The sequence below is a fragment of the Lutra lutra genome, chromosome 1 (genome assembly GCF_902655055.1).
Source record: "Lutra lutra chromosome 1, mLutLut1.2, whole genome shotgun sequence".
Classification (NCBI taxonomy): domain Eukaryota; kingdom Metazoa; phylum Chordata; class Mammalia; order Carnivora; family Mustelidae; genus Lutra; species Lutra lutra.
In genome coordinates this window covers 50,872,566-50,886,366 of record NC_062278.1, presented here as the reverse complement: position 1 = coordinate 50,886,366, position 13,801 = coordinate 50,872,566, and the positions used below count along the sequence as shown (strand labels likewise).

At 37.1% G+C, this 13,801-nt stretch overlaps 1 protein-coding gene across 1 annotated transcript in view; it reads right to left on the bottom strand.

The window, feature by feature from the left end:
* Positions 1–8,460, bottom strand: part of ZPLD1 (zona pellucida like domain containing 1) — a 347,010-nt gene extending 338,550 nt beyond the window's left edge. Inside the window, exon 1 of the mRNA XM_047723539.1 lies at positions 8,375–8,460. The gene's annotated coding sequence lies outside the window, so the exon portion shown is untranslated. The remainder of the gene's footprint in view (positions 1–8,374) is intronic.
* Positions 8,461–13,801: the final 5,341 nt, after the last annotated feature.

The window sequence follows — 13,801 nt, the reverse complement described above, 5'->3', positions numbered from 1 at the left end:
TCACTCAACTGCTTACTTAGATGTGTCTAAAAATTACAGGAAATTGAAAAGCAGTAACTCTTGTTGAGATAATAAAAGACAACAAAAGTATTGCCAATCAAAATGTATTAAAGTTCAAGAAGGTGAGTTAACCAAATTGACAATGGATTAAATTCCAAATAATTTAAATGGATAAAAGAGATAAGCTTCTAAAGACAATACCTCAACCATACTTTCCATGTTGCCTTTGTAAATGAAGACAAGTGGCCTACACCTTCAGTTCACTGTTATAAAGAGAGTTTTCTAGGATTTCCAGCAATATTTACCTGAGGAGTTTCCAAAGGAAATATTACATCAGAGCTAGAAGCGCTGATTAGAAGACTGAACTATTGAAATATCTTCCTGCTTTTAGGGGTTATAGTTTTTAATCTTATAGAGCAAACTAGCATGCAGACCAGAGCAATGTATTATAAATCATTGTCATTGGTATGCAGTAGCACAATCATTGTACCCGAAACAGGAGGTCCGTAGGTAGAAACAAAAATGACTTTACTTGTGTTCTTCCCTTCTCTAGGGCTCCAACAGATATGAGAGTTCTCTTTAGTAAACAAGTTCTCATACTTCCAATCATGACTGAGCTGCTTGTGTAACAGCATCCCTCACACTGAGGTTAGCCCAACTATGTTTTTGCTTCTAAAGGGTATGCTTGTTTTCTCATCCCAACCCAGGACAACACATGCTGCCTTTGAACTTTACCCTTTGAATGCAGATTATTCACTTTTCTTAAATTTGTAGATTCAAAGAAGGGAAATGAACTTATTATCTATAATACTTTCAGGTTAAACTCTTGAGTATCTTAATTTGGAAAGTTATTTTACTATTGAACTGTTTTGTAACCACTTACAAATGATGGTTAAAACTCTAGGCTCAAGAAGAATATTTGAATTTTCAAGTCTTTTTGGTATATTCTTTGCAAGTAACCTGAATTAAGATTTTATTCCTAAACTTATATGTAGGAATGAGACCTACCATGTCTATGTGGGAAAGAAATGGCTATGCTTAATACAGTTTTGAAACAGATCCTAATGGTATTGTCTGGAGCACAGGAGCACAAGCAAGATCTTACACTCGTCCATTTGCTTTTCATGGCTATATCTGGTCTGCTTTCTAAAGTAAGATATAAAAGGTTAAAATAAATATAAATCCTCCCCTGTTGTCACTTCCAATTAAAATTACAAACAGAAGTGTCAGTCACATTAATGGAAGGAAATATATTCACAGATGCCTCACAAATAACACTGAAACACTGGACTCTGCTCCATAAACAGACTTGATTCTCCAGGCAATCTAACCTCAAGTTACATGAGGAAGGGCCAGCTATATAATTCGTGGGGCACAGTCAGAATGAAAATGAAGGACTAGCCCCCCTCGTTCAAGAATTTCATCAAGATGACAGCAGAATATCAACAAAGCACGAGTTCCTACCAAACACGGGGCCCTATGTGATTGCTCAGTCCACGTGCTCATCAAGCCAGCCCCGAGTCACATCTATCCTGTCATAATTATCTGCATTATGTTATTAACTAACCAAATAATGTGATTGTGTGCTTACTATGTAGGAAAAAGCTAAGGTGCTATGCTTAATCTCTGAAAGCCCTTAGCCACAGAATATAAATATTGTGTCATGTCCTGTATCAAATTAAGCCAGATACATTAAAGACAACAAAGTTAAGAGAGGGATCTACATTAGGATATAGAGGGCAGATGCACCATGCCCCACAATCTCTTTCTGCATGCATTCATTTTTGCCAAGGACTCTTACGTATCAATTCTCTTTGCCAAGTCTCTCTACATTCTCACTGTGAATTTGTATTCAGGTGCCAAAAAAAAAAAAAAAGCCTCTACACAGTATCTATGTGAAAAATAGTCTTATCAGCTCAGAAGCTGTAGGAAAATTCCTCACATTGATGATACTGATCACTCCTTCTTCACTCCAATCTTCTTGGATTTGAACAAAGAGGGAAAGGCCTTAGTTGGTTTTTCTTGCTTGGTTTTGTTTTGTTTTATTTTGTTTTGTTATGGTTAATAAGACCATAGGGAACTATGTAGTAATAAGATAATCCTGGTGAATGTACCAGCAAGTTCTTCGGCTAAGAGAATTAGTATTGGAAAACAATTTCATACAAAGACATGTATAACATTCAAATAAAGTGAGATGAACAGAGGAAGATGAAGAATAGTGTTTCCAAGTGTAAAATTAATAAGAAGGCTGGAGAAAACACCGAGCATCCATAGCTTGGGGATGTGGCTTGACAAGCTGTGGATAGGTAAACCAGGAAGAGTTGTTTTGCCATAAACCTATAAGAAATCTCAGGATTGAGAACAGAACCTTAAAATATAAATAATCCTGGGGACATTTAAAAGATTATTATCCTGAATCATAAAAAGAAAAATGCAAATCAAGATTACATTGAGGGCGCCTGGGTGGCTCAGTGGGTTAAGCCTCTGCCTTCGGCTCAGGTCATGATCTCAGGGTCCTGGGATCGAGTCCCACATCAGGCTCTCTGCTCAGCGGAGAACCTGCTTCCTCCTCTATCTCTCTCTCTGCCTGCCTCTCTGCCTGCTTGTGATCTCTCTCTGTGAAATAAATAAATAAAATCTTTAAAAAAAAAAAGATTACATTGAGATGTCATATCTAACTTACTATATTGGCATAAATCCAAGTGTTTGACAGTGCTTTCTGATGGTGAGGCTGTGGGGAAACAGGCACTTTCATACAATCCTAGTGGAAGGGTCAAGTTGTGCAATGCCAATGGAGGGCAATTTGACAATAGTTACCAAATTACAAATTAACAAAAAAAAAGAAGATGTAGTTCATATATACAATGGAATATATGGATAAATACCCAACTTTTGTATGGATGGGACTGGAGCAGATTATGCTGAGTGAAATAAGTCAAGCAGAGAAAGCCAATTATCATATGGTTTCCCTAACTTGTAGAACATAAGGAATAACTTAGAGGACATTAGGAGAAAGAAAGGAAAAGTCAATTGGGGGAAATCAGAGGGGGAGATGAACCATGAGAAACTGTGGACTCTGAAGAACAAACTGAGGGCTTTGGAGGGGAGGGGATGGGAGGTGAGTGGCCCTGGTGGTGGGTATTAAGGAGGGCACATATTGCATAGAGCACTGCGTGTTGTACATAAACAATATATCTTGGAATTCTGCATCAAAAACTAATGATGTATTTTATCTGGCTAACATAACACAATATTTTTTTAAAAAAAAGAAAAAACACTACAAATTTACAAAGGCTATACACCCTGGGACCAAGCAATCCCACTTCTAGGAATTTATTCTCAGATACATTTGTATACATTAGAAATGACACATGCACAATGTAACTTACTACAATATTATAATAGTAAAAGATAAGAAGCAACACATATAGCTAACATGAGACTAGTTAAATAAATTAAACTGTATCAATAAAATGGAATGCAAAGCAGATGTTCAAAGGGATAAAGGTACATTCTATCTACAGAAAAGATAGCTTTTTAGGTGCAGAAAGTGTCAATGTGCTTCTATTGTATAATAAGAAAGGGGACAAGATATCTGTATTTGACCATGTTTGTAGGAGGAAGTTCTGGAAGACTCAAAAAAATGAATAAAAATAGTTACCTATGAGAGAAGGTGGGGCTGGGAACTGAGCAAATAGAAGACAGGAGTGGAAGTGAGAAAGTTTACTATATATGTCTGTAGCATTTGGATTTTAAGGCATATAAATTATGGCATATGTTAAAAATTAGAAATTTCAATAAAGAAATGCATGACCAAAAAGAAGAAAAAGATTAAAATCCAGTAAAGATAATAAGATCTAACTTCTGCACAGAAGAAACTAAAGTCAAGAGAAGAAAATAATAACCCAAAATCCAAAGGCAGTGGCAGAGGCTGCATTTGAACCTTGAAGAATCAGAAAACTCTGTTGAAATGAGACACAGTAACACTTTCATAGCCAGGTCACCAAAGGTAGTAGGGTAGCCAGGGACACTGAAATCTATGAACTTGGTATTCCTTAGATGTCAATATTTCTTATCTCTGAAGCTCTTGACACTGGAGTGAATTTATGTCTTTCTAAAAGTGTTTGGCTTCTAATAGAAATTGCCAAGCTATGTGTCACCAACATTTTTAATATGAAATAAAGTTGTTAAGGGCATAGAATATATCAGACCAAAAAAAAAAAATCTCATGGATGAATAAGAAATCAGAAGCTGAGTACTGGGTAACTAGGGTACCAAAGCCATTTTAGAAGTTAAAAAAAAAAAAAAAAGCCCTGTACCAAGACCTGGAGAAGGTACCCCATCATCAACCATGCTGCTGGGATGGGGCTGGAAGGGTCAATCACAGCAGGGCTTGCATATTATGGTGACTTTCATTGGCAGTCCACACCTAGTACTCTCTTCTCCTCCCTCCTTCCCCCACCTCTGTTCATTCCCTGCTATTATTTGCGCAAGAGTCTCTTTCTTCTCCTAAATCAAGAGATCAGGGGTGAGATCTTCTTTACTTTCATGTGCCCCACTGTGCCCTGTGCCCAGCACAGTACCTTGAACATAATAGGATTCTAGTTTCCAAACATTAAGAGCATAAGTCTGTTTTTGAAAATTGTTTAAAAGTATTAAATCCCTTTCAATGAAAAACTACATAGACTCTCCCTAAAAGGACTTTTTTTTTTTAAACAGAGCTGCTTTGATTGAAGAGGGAGCAAGAAAGGAGAGAGCAGACAAAAGTCAACCTACAGGGGCTCAGTGGGTTGAGGCCTCTGCCTTCGGCTTGGGTCGTGATCCCTGGATCCTGGGATCGAGCCCCGCGTAGGGCTCTCTGCTCAGCAGGGAGCCTGCTTCCCTCTCCCTCTCTCTCTCTGCCTGCCTCGCTGCCTACTTGTGATCTGTCTCTCTGTCAAATAAATAAATAAAATCTTAAAAAAGAAAAAAAAGTCAACCTACAATAATCACTCTGTTTCTCTTGCCAACCCCTGCAAGCACTTCAGGGAACAGAGTTTGGAAACTGCTGAGCAATTCAACCCCTTAATTTTCTTTTTTTTTTAATATTTTATTTATTTATTTGACAGAGAGATCACAAGTAGGCAGAGAGGCATGCAGAGAGAGAGGGGGAAGCAGGCTCCCTGCTGAGCAGAAAGCCTGATTCAGGCCTTGATCCCAGGACCCTGGGATCATGACCTGAGCTGAAGGCAGAGGCTTAACCCACTGAGCCACCCAGGTACCCACAACCCCTTAATTTTCTAAATGGAGACATTCCTTAAAGATTTTTTTAAATTTTTATTTATTTTTTAATTTCTTTTCAGTGTTCCAGAATTCATTGTTTATGTACCACATCCAGGGCTCCATACAATACGTGCCCTCCATAATACCCACCACAAGGCTCACCCAACCTCCCACTCCCCTCCGCCCCTCCAAAACCCTCAGATTGATAAAATGTCTATACTGCCTAGAGCAATCTATACTTTCAATGCCATTCCAATCAAAATTCCACCAGCATTTTTCAAAGAGCTGGAACAAACAATCCTAAAATTTGTATGGAACCAGAAGAGACCCTGAACTGCTAAGGAAATGTTGAAAAAGAAAAACAAAATTGGAGTATCACATTGCCTGATATCAAGCTTTACTACAAAGCAGTGATCACCAAGACAGCATGGGACTGGCATAAAAACAGACAGATAGACCAGTGGAATAGAGTGGAGAGCCCAGATATGGACCATCAACATTATGGTCAAATAATCTTCAACAAAGCAGGAAAAAAATATCCAGTGGGAAAAAGCCAGTCTCTTCAATAAATGGTGCTGGGAAAATTGGACAGCTATGGGTAGAAGAATGAAACTTGACCATTCTCTTACACCATACACAAAGATAAACTCGAAATGGATAAAAAACCTCAATGTGAGGCAGGAATCCATCAGAATTCTAGAGGAGAACATAGGCAGTAACTTCTTCGACATCAGCCACAGCAACTTCTTTCAAGATCTGTCTCCAAAGACAAAGGAAACAAAAGCGAAAATGAATTTTTGGGATTCATCAAAATCAAAAGCTTCTGCACAGCAAAGGAAACAGTCAACAAAACAAAGAGGAAACCCATGGAATGGGAGAAGATGTTCGCAAATGACACTACAGACAAAGGGCTGATATCCAGGATCTATAAAGAACTCCTCAAACTCAACACATACAGAACAGATAATCATGTCAAAAAATGGGCACAAGACATGAACAGACACTTCTCGAAGGAGACATACAAATGGCTAACAGACACATGAAAAAATGTTCATCATCACTAGGCATCAGGGAGATTCAAATCAAAACCACATTGAGAAACCACCTACACCAGTTGGAATGGCCAAAATTAGCAAGACAGGAAACAATATGTGTTGGAGAGGATGTGGAGAAAGGGGAACCCTCTTACACTGTTGATGGGAATGCAAGTTGGTGCAGCCACTTTGGAAAACAGTGTGGAGATCCCTTCAGAAATTAAAAATAGAGCTTCCCTATGACCCTGCAATTGCACTCCTGGGTATTTACCCCAAAGATACACATGTAGTGAAAAGAACGGTCATCTGTACCCCAAAGTTCATAGCAGCAATGGCCACGGTCGCCAAACTGTGGAAAGAACCAAGATGCCCTTCAATGGATGAATGGTTAAGGAAGATGTGGTCCATATATCTATGGAGTATTATGCCTCCATCAGAAAGGATGAATACCCAACTTTTGTATCAACATGGATGGGACTGGAAGAGATTATGCTGAGTGAAATAAATCAAGCAGAGAGTCAATTATCATATGGTTTCACTTATTTGTAGAGCATAAGAAATAACACGGAGGACAGAGGGAGATGGAGAGGAGAAGGGAGTTGGGGGAAATTGGAGGGAGAAATGAACCATGAGAGATTATGGACTCCTTAAAGATTTTTTACACTGAATTAACATATCCATGTCAGGGCTAGTAAGCTGCAGAGTAAAGGTACCATATTCCCCTTGCCTATGAAGATATCAGTTCTACCTAACTAAATAGGGTAATGATTAGGGAGAATAGATTCTGTGTAGCCTCTGGAAACACCACCTTATTCTTTCATCTGCACATGTTTGGAGGAGAACCTTGTCAGGGACATGAAAGAATATCCATTCTGTCTGATCCTGTTTATTCCATAGTTTTCCTGAAATAAGTTATATACTTCCCTCCCATCAGAAGAAATGAGCTGGGGTAGGGAGAGATTGAGATAGTGGGAATCTAACCTAGCTCAGCAAGGGCCATTCATGGATAAGTTCTGTTTACCAGATTTGTGCCAAAGCAGTTAGCAGAGGATCTAAGGGTTTTTCTGAAAGACTTGATTAAGATTGAGGAGGATCCACAGACAACATAGAAAGTTAATTCTCTAGTGTATTATGTACTACTAATGTACTTGGCAATGTTTGGAAGAGGGGACAGAATTATAATAAATAAAAGAGATCATTTAAGGATGCTACAAAAAAATAAATATGGTGATGTTGTAGGCCAGATGGAGGTAGTTACATTACAATAACAAATAATTCCAAATACCTCAGCATCCCAAGACAACAAGTTGGATTTTTTTTCCTTATGCATGTCCCTATACACCATACATCAGTGGGGCTCTGTTCCACGTTGTTCTCACATGTGGAGAGCACCAAGGCTGATGAGATTACACCATCACATTGCTTTCATCTATCCTAATGGCCAAAACTTGTCCTAGAGTCCTGCCCAACTGTAGAAGGGTCAGGAAATTATCATCAGGAAATGTGTCCCAAAGGAGAGGAGAGCCATGAATGAACATACAAGATGGTGGAGGATGGGGAGGTATAGAGTATACAAAGGCTGTTTAGGGTAACAAAGGCTTTCTAAGGAGATGCTGCTTGAGCTGAGACCAGAATTGTAAGAATGAAGCTGCCAAGGAAATAGCAGCAGGAAAGGCATTTCAGGCAGAGGACATAGCAAATGTAAATATCCTTGAGTCAAAGTAAGTGTACCAGGAAACAAATGAAGGTCAACACCATGAGGGCACTGTGAAGGGAGAATGGTAGGTGATATTGTCAGTGAAGCCAAATGACAAAGCCTAAAGAATCATGATGAAAGATTGAGGTTTCATCCAACTCAAGTTCACTAATCTTTCCTCTTTTGAACAAAACCAAAAAGCCATCCTTAAATTACACTGGAAATAAAAATTCACATTTTTGCTTTTCAGACTTCTCTGTTTCTCAAACTAAGCTGAGCCTTCACCCTTTTCATATTCACCTCAGATTCACCTTTGTCTAAGTGCTTGAAATACCACAAAATATCGTGATAGGTTTTATAGTGTTTTCTGGAAACATTTTACCTCAGTTCTGTAATTTCTCAGGCCTTACTTCAAATTCTTGATCAGCACCCAGATCTGTGTTCTTAGCTACTGACAGAACACACATTCTCTGAAAAGGAAAAAAAAAAAAAAAAAAAAGGAAGTTATCACTATAAGAAAAAAATACTTTTATTTTCTTATCAGAGAAATGACTCAGTCTTATTAGACCCTGGTTTTTTTTTTTTAATTTGAGAGAGAAAGAGAGAAAGAAAGCACTAGCAGGGGAAAGGAGCAGGAGGAGAGGGAGAAGCAGACTCCCCACTGAGCAGAGAGACTGATGCGTAGCTCCATCCCAGGACCCCAGATCATGACCTGAGCCAAAAGCGGACACTTACCCAACTGAGCCACCCAGGTACCTCTAGAGCCTGGTATTTTTAGAACCAAACCAAATATGGAAATTTTTTTACTCTCTAAAGAAATTACTCAGATGGAATGGGTTCAGACTTAAATGACCGGGGTGCCTGGATGGCTCAGTGGGTTAAAGTCTCTGCCTTTGGCTCAGGTCATGGTCCCAGGGTCCTGGGATTGAGTCCCACATGGGGGGGGGGGGTCTCTGCTCAGCAGGGAGCCTGCTTCCTCTTCTCTCTCTCTGCCTGCCTCTCTGCCTACTTGTGATCTCTGTCTGTCAAATTAATTAATTAATTAATTTTAAAAAAAAAACTTAAATGACCATCAACTTATTATAGGCTGCTATATGCAGAAGACTTTATATATATATATATATTATATATATATATATATAATATATATATATATGTCTAATAGTAATCATATAACAAAAAACAAAAATAAATATGCAAAGAATAAAGAAAGTAAAATCCAAATATATCACTAAAGAAAATCAGCAAAACATGAAAGAGTGGAAGATAAGAAAGGATCAGAGAAAATCTTCAGAAACAACCTGAAAACAACAAAATGACAATAAGCACATATCATCAATGATTCCTTTGAATATAAATGGACTGAATATTCCAATCAAAGACATAGGTTGAAAGAATGGGTAAAAATATACCTATCTATTTGCTGCTTACAAGTGACTCATTTTTTACCTAGAGACACCTGCAGGTTGAAAGTAAGGGAATGGAGAAACATCTGCCACGTAAATGGGTGTCAAAAGAAAGTCACAGCAGCAATACACATATCAGACAAAATGACTTTAAAACAAAGACTATAACAAAGGACAAAAAGGATACTGTATAATTATAAAGGGGACAATCTAACAAGAAGCTATAACAACTGTAAATATTTAGGCACTCAACACAGGAGTACCCAAATACATAAAACAGTTAATAACAAACATAAAGGAACTAATCATAGCAGGGGATTTTATACCCCACTTATCCCAATGGACAGATCATCTAAACAAAAAATCATCAAGCAAACAATGACTTTGAAGGACATACTGGAACAGATGGATTTAACAAATATATTCAGAACATTCTAACCTAAAACAGCAGAATACACGTTCTTTTCAAGTGAGCATGAACATCCTCCATAAGAGATCACAATTTAGCCCACAAAACAAGCTTCAAAGATTTTGAGATCAAAGTCATATTATGCATCTTTTCTGACCACAATGCTATGAAATTAGAAATCAACCACAAGAAAAAACTGGGAAGACCACAAATACATGGAGGTTAAACAACAAGCTGCTAAACAATGAATGGGTCAACCAGGAAATAAAAGAAGAAATTAAAAAGTACATGAAAGCAACAGTCCAAAACCTCTAGGCTACAGTAAAAGCAGTCAGTCATAAGAGGGAAGTGCCTAGCAATATAGACTTACCTCAAGAAGCAAGAAAAATCTCAAACAATCAAGTTTACATGTAAAGGGGCTTGAAAAACAACAAATAACCCTAAAGCCAGCAGAAGGAAAGAAATAATAAAGGTTAGAGTAAAAATAAATGATACAGAAACTAAGAAAAAACAATAGAACAGATCAATGAAACCAGGATCTGGTTCTTTGGAAAAGAATCAATAAAACTGATAAACCTCTAGCCAGACTCATCAAGAAAAAAAGAGAAAGGACTCAGATAAATAAAATCACAAATGAGAGAGGAGAAATAACCAAAACTACAGAAATATAAACAATTATAAGAGAACATTATGAAAAATTACATGTCAACAAATTGGACAACTTTGAAAAAAATGGATAAATTCCTAGAAACTCGTAAACTACCAAAACTGAAATGGAAAGAAATGACTCACTCAAAAAAAAAAAAAAATCCCCAAGAATAAATCTTCACAGGAGAATTCTACCAAACCTTTAAAGAGTTAATATCTATTCTTCTCAAACTAGTCCAAAAAGTAGAAGAGGAAGGAAAGCTTCCAAATTCATTCTACAAGGCCAGCATACCCTGATACCGAAACCAGATAAAGATACCACAAAAAAGGAGAACTATAGGTCAATAACTCTGATGAACATAGCTGCAAAAGTCTTCAATAAAATAATAGCAGACCTGATCCCATGATACATTAAAAAAATCATTCATCATAATTAAATGAGATTTATTCCTGGGTTGGCAAGGGTAGTTAAATATTCACAAATCAATCAACATGATACATCGCATCAATAAGAGAAAGGATAAGAACCATGCAATCATTTCAGTAGATGCAGAAAATTCCTTTGACAAAATACAGCATCCATTTATTATAAAAAGAAGCTCAACAAAGTAGGTTTAAAGGGAATACTCCTCAAGGATAATACAGGCCTTATATGAAAAACCCACAGATAACATCATCCTTAATGGGGAAAAAATGATGGCTTTTCCCCTAAGGTTAGGAAAAAGACAAGGATGTCCACTCTCACCATTTTTATTCATGAAATCACTGGAAGTCCTAGCCACAACAATCAGATAACAAAAAGGAATAAAAGGCATCCAAACCGACAAGGAAGAAGTCAAACTTTCACTGTTTGCAGACAACATAATACTACATACAGAAAACCCGATAGACTCCACTAAAAACTGCTAGAACTGATGAAGAAATTCAGTAAAGTCACAGGATACAAAATCAATGCACAGAAATCTGTTATAATTCTATACACTAAAAGTGAAGAAGCAGAAAGAGAAATCAAGGAATTGATTCCATTTACAATCATGTCACAAACCATAAGATATCTAGAAATAAACCTAGCCAAAGAGGTGAAAGACCTATACTCTGAAAACAATAAAACACTGATGAAAGAAATTGAAGATAACAGAAAGAAGTGGAGAGACATTGAAAGAACAAATATTGCTAAAATGCCTGTACTACCCAAAGCAATATACACATGTAAAGCACTCTCTATCAGAATACTACCAGCATTTTTCAGAGCTAGAACAAACAATCCTAAAACTTGTATGGAACCACAAAAGACCCCAAATAGCCAAAAACAATCTTGAAAAGGAAAAGCAAAACTGAAGGCCTTATAGTTCCAGACTTCAAGTTATATTACAAAGTTGTAGTCATCCACAGTATGGTACTGCCACTAAAGCAGACACATAGATCAATAAAACAAAATAGAAAACCCAGAAATGAACCCACAACTATATGGTCAAAGCAGGAAAGGGAACCCTCTTACACTGTTGGTAGGAATGCATATTGTTGCAGCCACTTTGGAAAACTGTGGAGATTCGTCAAAAAATTAAAAATAGAACTACCCTATGACCCTGCAATTGCCCTACTGGGAATTTACCCCAAAGATAAAGATGGAGTGAAAAAAAGGGCCACATGTACCCCAACGTTCATGGCAGCAATATCCACAATAGCCAAACTGTGGAAAGAACCGAAATACCCTTCAACAGATGAATGGATAAAGATGTGGTCCATATATACAACGGAATATTACTCAGCCATCAGAAAGGATGGATACCCAACTTATGCATCAGTATGGATGGGACTGGAAGAGATTATGCTAAGAGAAACAGGTGTAGCAGAGAAAGTCAATTATCATATGATTTCACTTATTTGTGGAACAGAAGTAAAAGCATTGAGCTCATTAAGAGAAAGGAAAAATAAAGGGGAGAAATTGAAGTGGGAGATGAACCATGAGAGACTATGGAATCCAGGAAACAAACTGAGGGTTTTAGAAGGGAGGAGGGTTGGGGGATGGCTGAGCTTGGTGATGGGTATTAAGGAGGGCATGGATTGCATGGAGCACTAGGTGTTACATGCAAACAGTGAATCACAGAACACTACATCAAAAACTATTACTGAACTGTATGGTGACTAACATAACTAAAAAATGGGAAAATAAATAAATCAGTTTAAAAAATAAAAAAGAAAATTTCACTGTTATATGAAATAAAGTTGGAAAACAATACCAAAAAATCACTATGAATTCCACTATGCAGAGAATGGCACACAGAATATTTGTCCATTTCTAATTTTTCTGTGTGTGTGCAAAATATATCACCTTTTTACATATTTTTTTAAAAAAGAAAGAAATGATATCCAATGGGAAAAGAACAGTCTCTTCAACAAATGGTGTTGGGAAAACTGGACGGCAATATGCAGAAAATAAAACTGGACCAATTCCTTACACCATGCCCAAAAATAAATTCAAAATGGATGAAAGACCTAAATGTGAGACCTGAACCATAAAAATCCTAGAAGAAAACTTGAGCAGTAACCTCTTTGACATCTGCCATAGCACCTTTTTTCTAGATATATCTAAACATGTCTAGATATGTTTCTCAAGGGAAACAAAAGCAAAAATAAACAACTGGGGCTATATCAAAATAAAAGCCTTCTGCGCAGCAAAGGAAACACTCAACAAAACTAAAAGGAAACCTACTAAAATGGAGAAGATATTTATAAATGATATACCCAATAAAGGGTATCTAAAATATAAAAAAAAAAATACAACTCAACACCCAAAAAACAAATAATCTGATTAAAACGAGCAGAAGACATGAACAGACATTTCTCCAAAGTAGACTCCAGGTGGTCAACACTCACATGAAGAAATAGTCTATATCATTGAACATCAGAGAAATTCAAATCAAAACTACAAGATATTATGTGACACCTGACAGAATGGCTAAAATCAACAAAACAAGAAACAAGTGCTGGTGAAATGCAGAGAAAAAGAAACCCTCTTGCACTATTCCTGGGAATGCAAACTGGTATAGCCACTAAGGAAAACAGTATAGAGGGTTCTCAAAAAGTTAAAAATAGATCTATCCTATGATCCAGCAATTGCACTACTGGGTATTTACCCAAAATATACAAAAACACTAACTCAAAGGAAACGTACCCCAATGTTTATAGCAGCATTGTTTACAATAGCAAAATTATGGAAGAATCCTAAGTGTCCATAGATTGATGAACATATAAAAAAGATATGCCATACACAAAGAGAGAGAGAGGAATATCATTCAGCTGTAAAAAAGAATGAAATCTTGCCATTTGCAATGACATGGAGTTA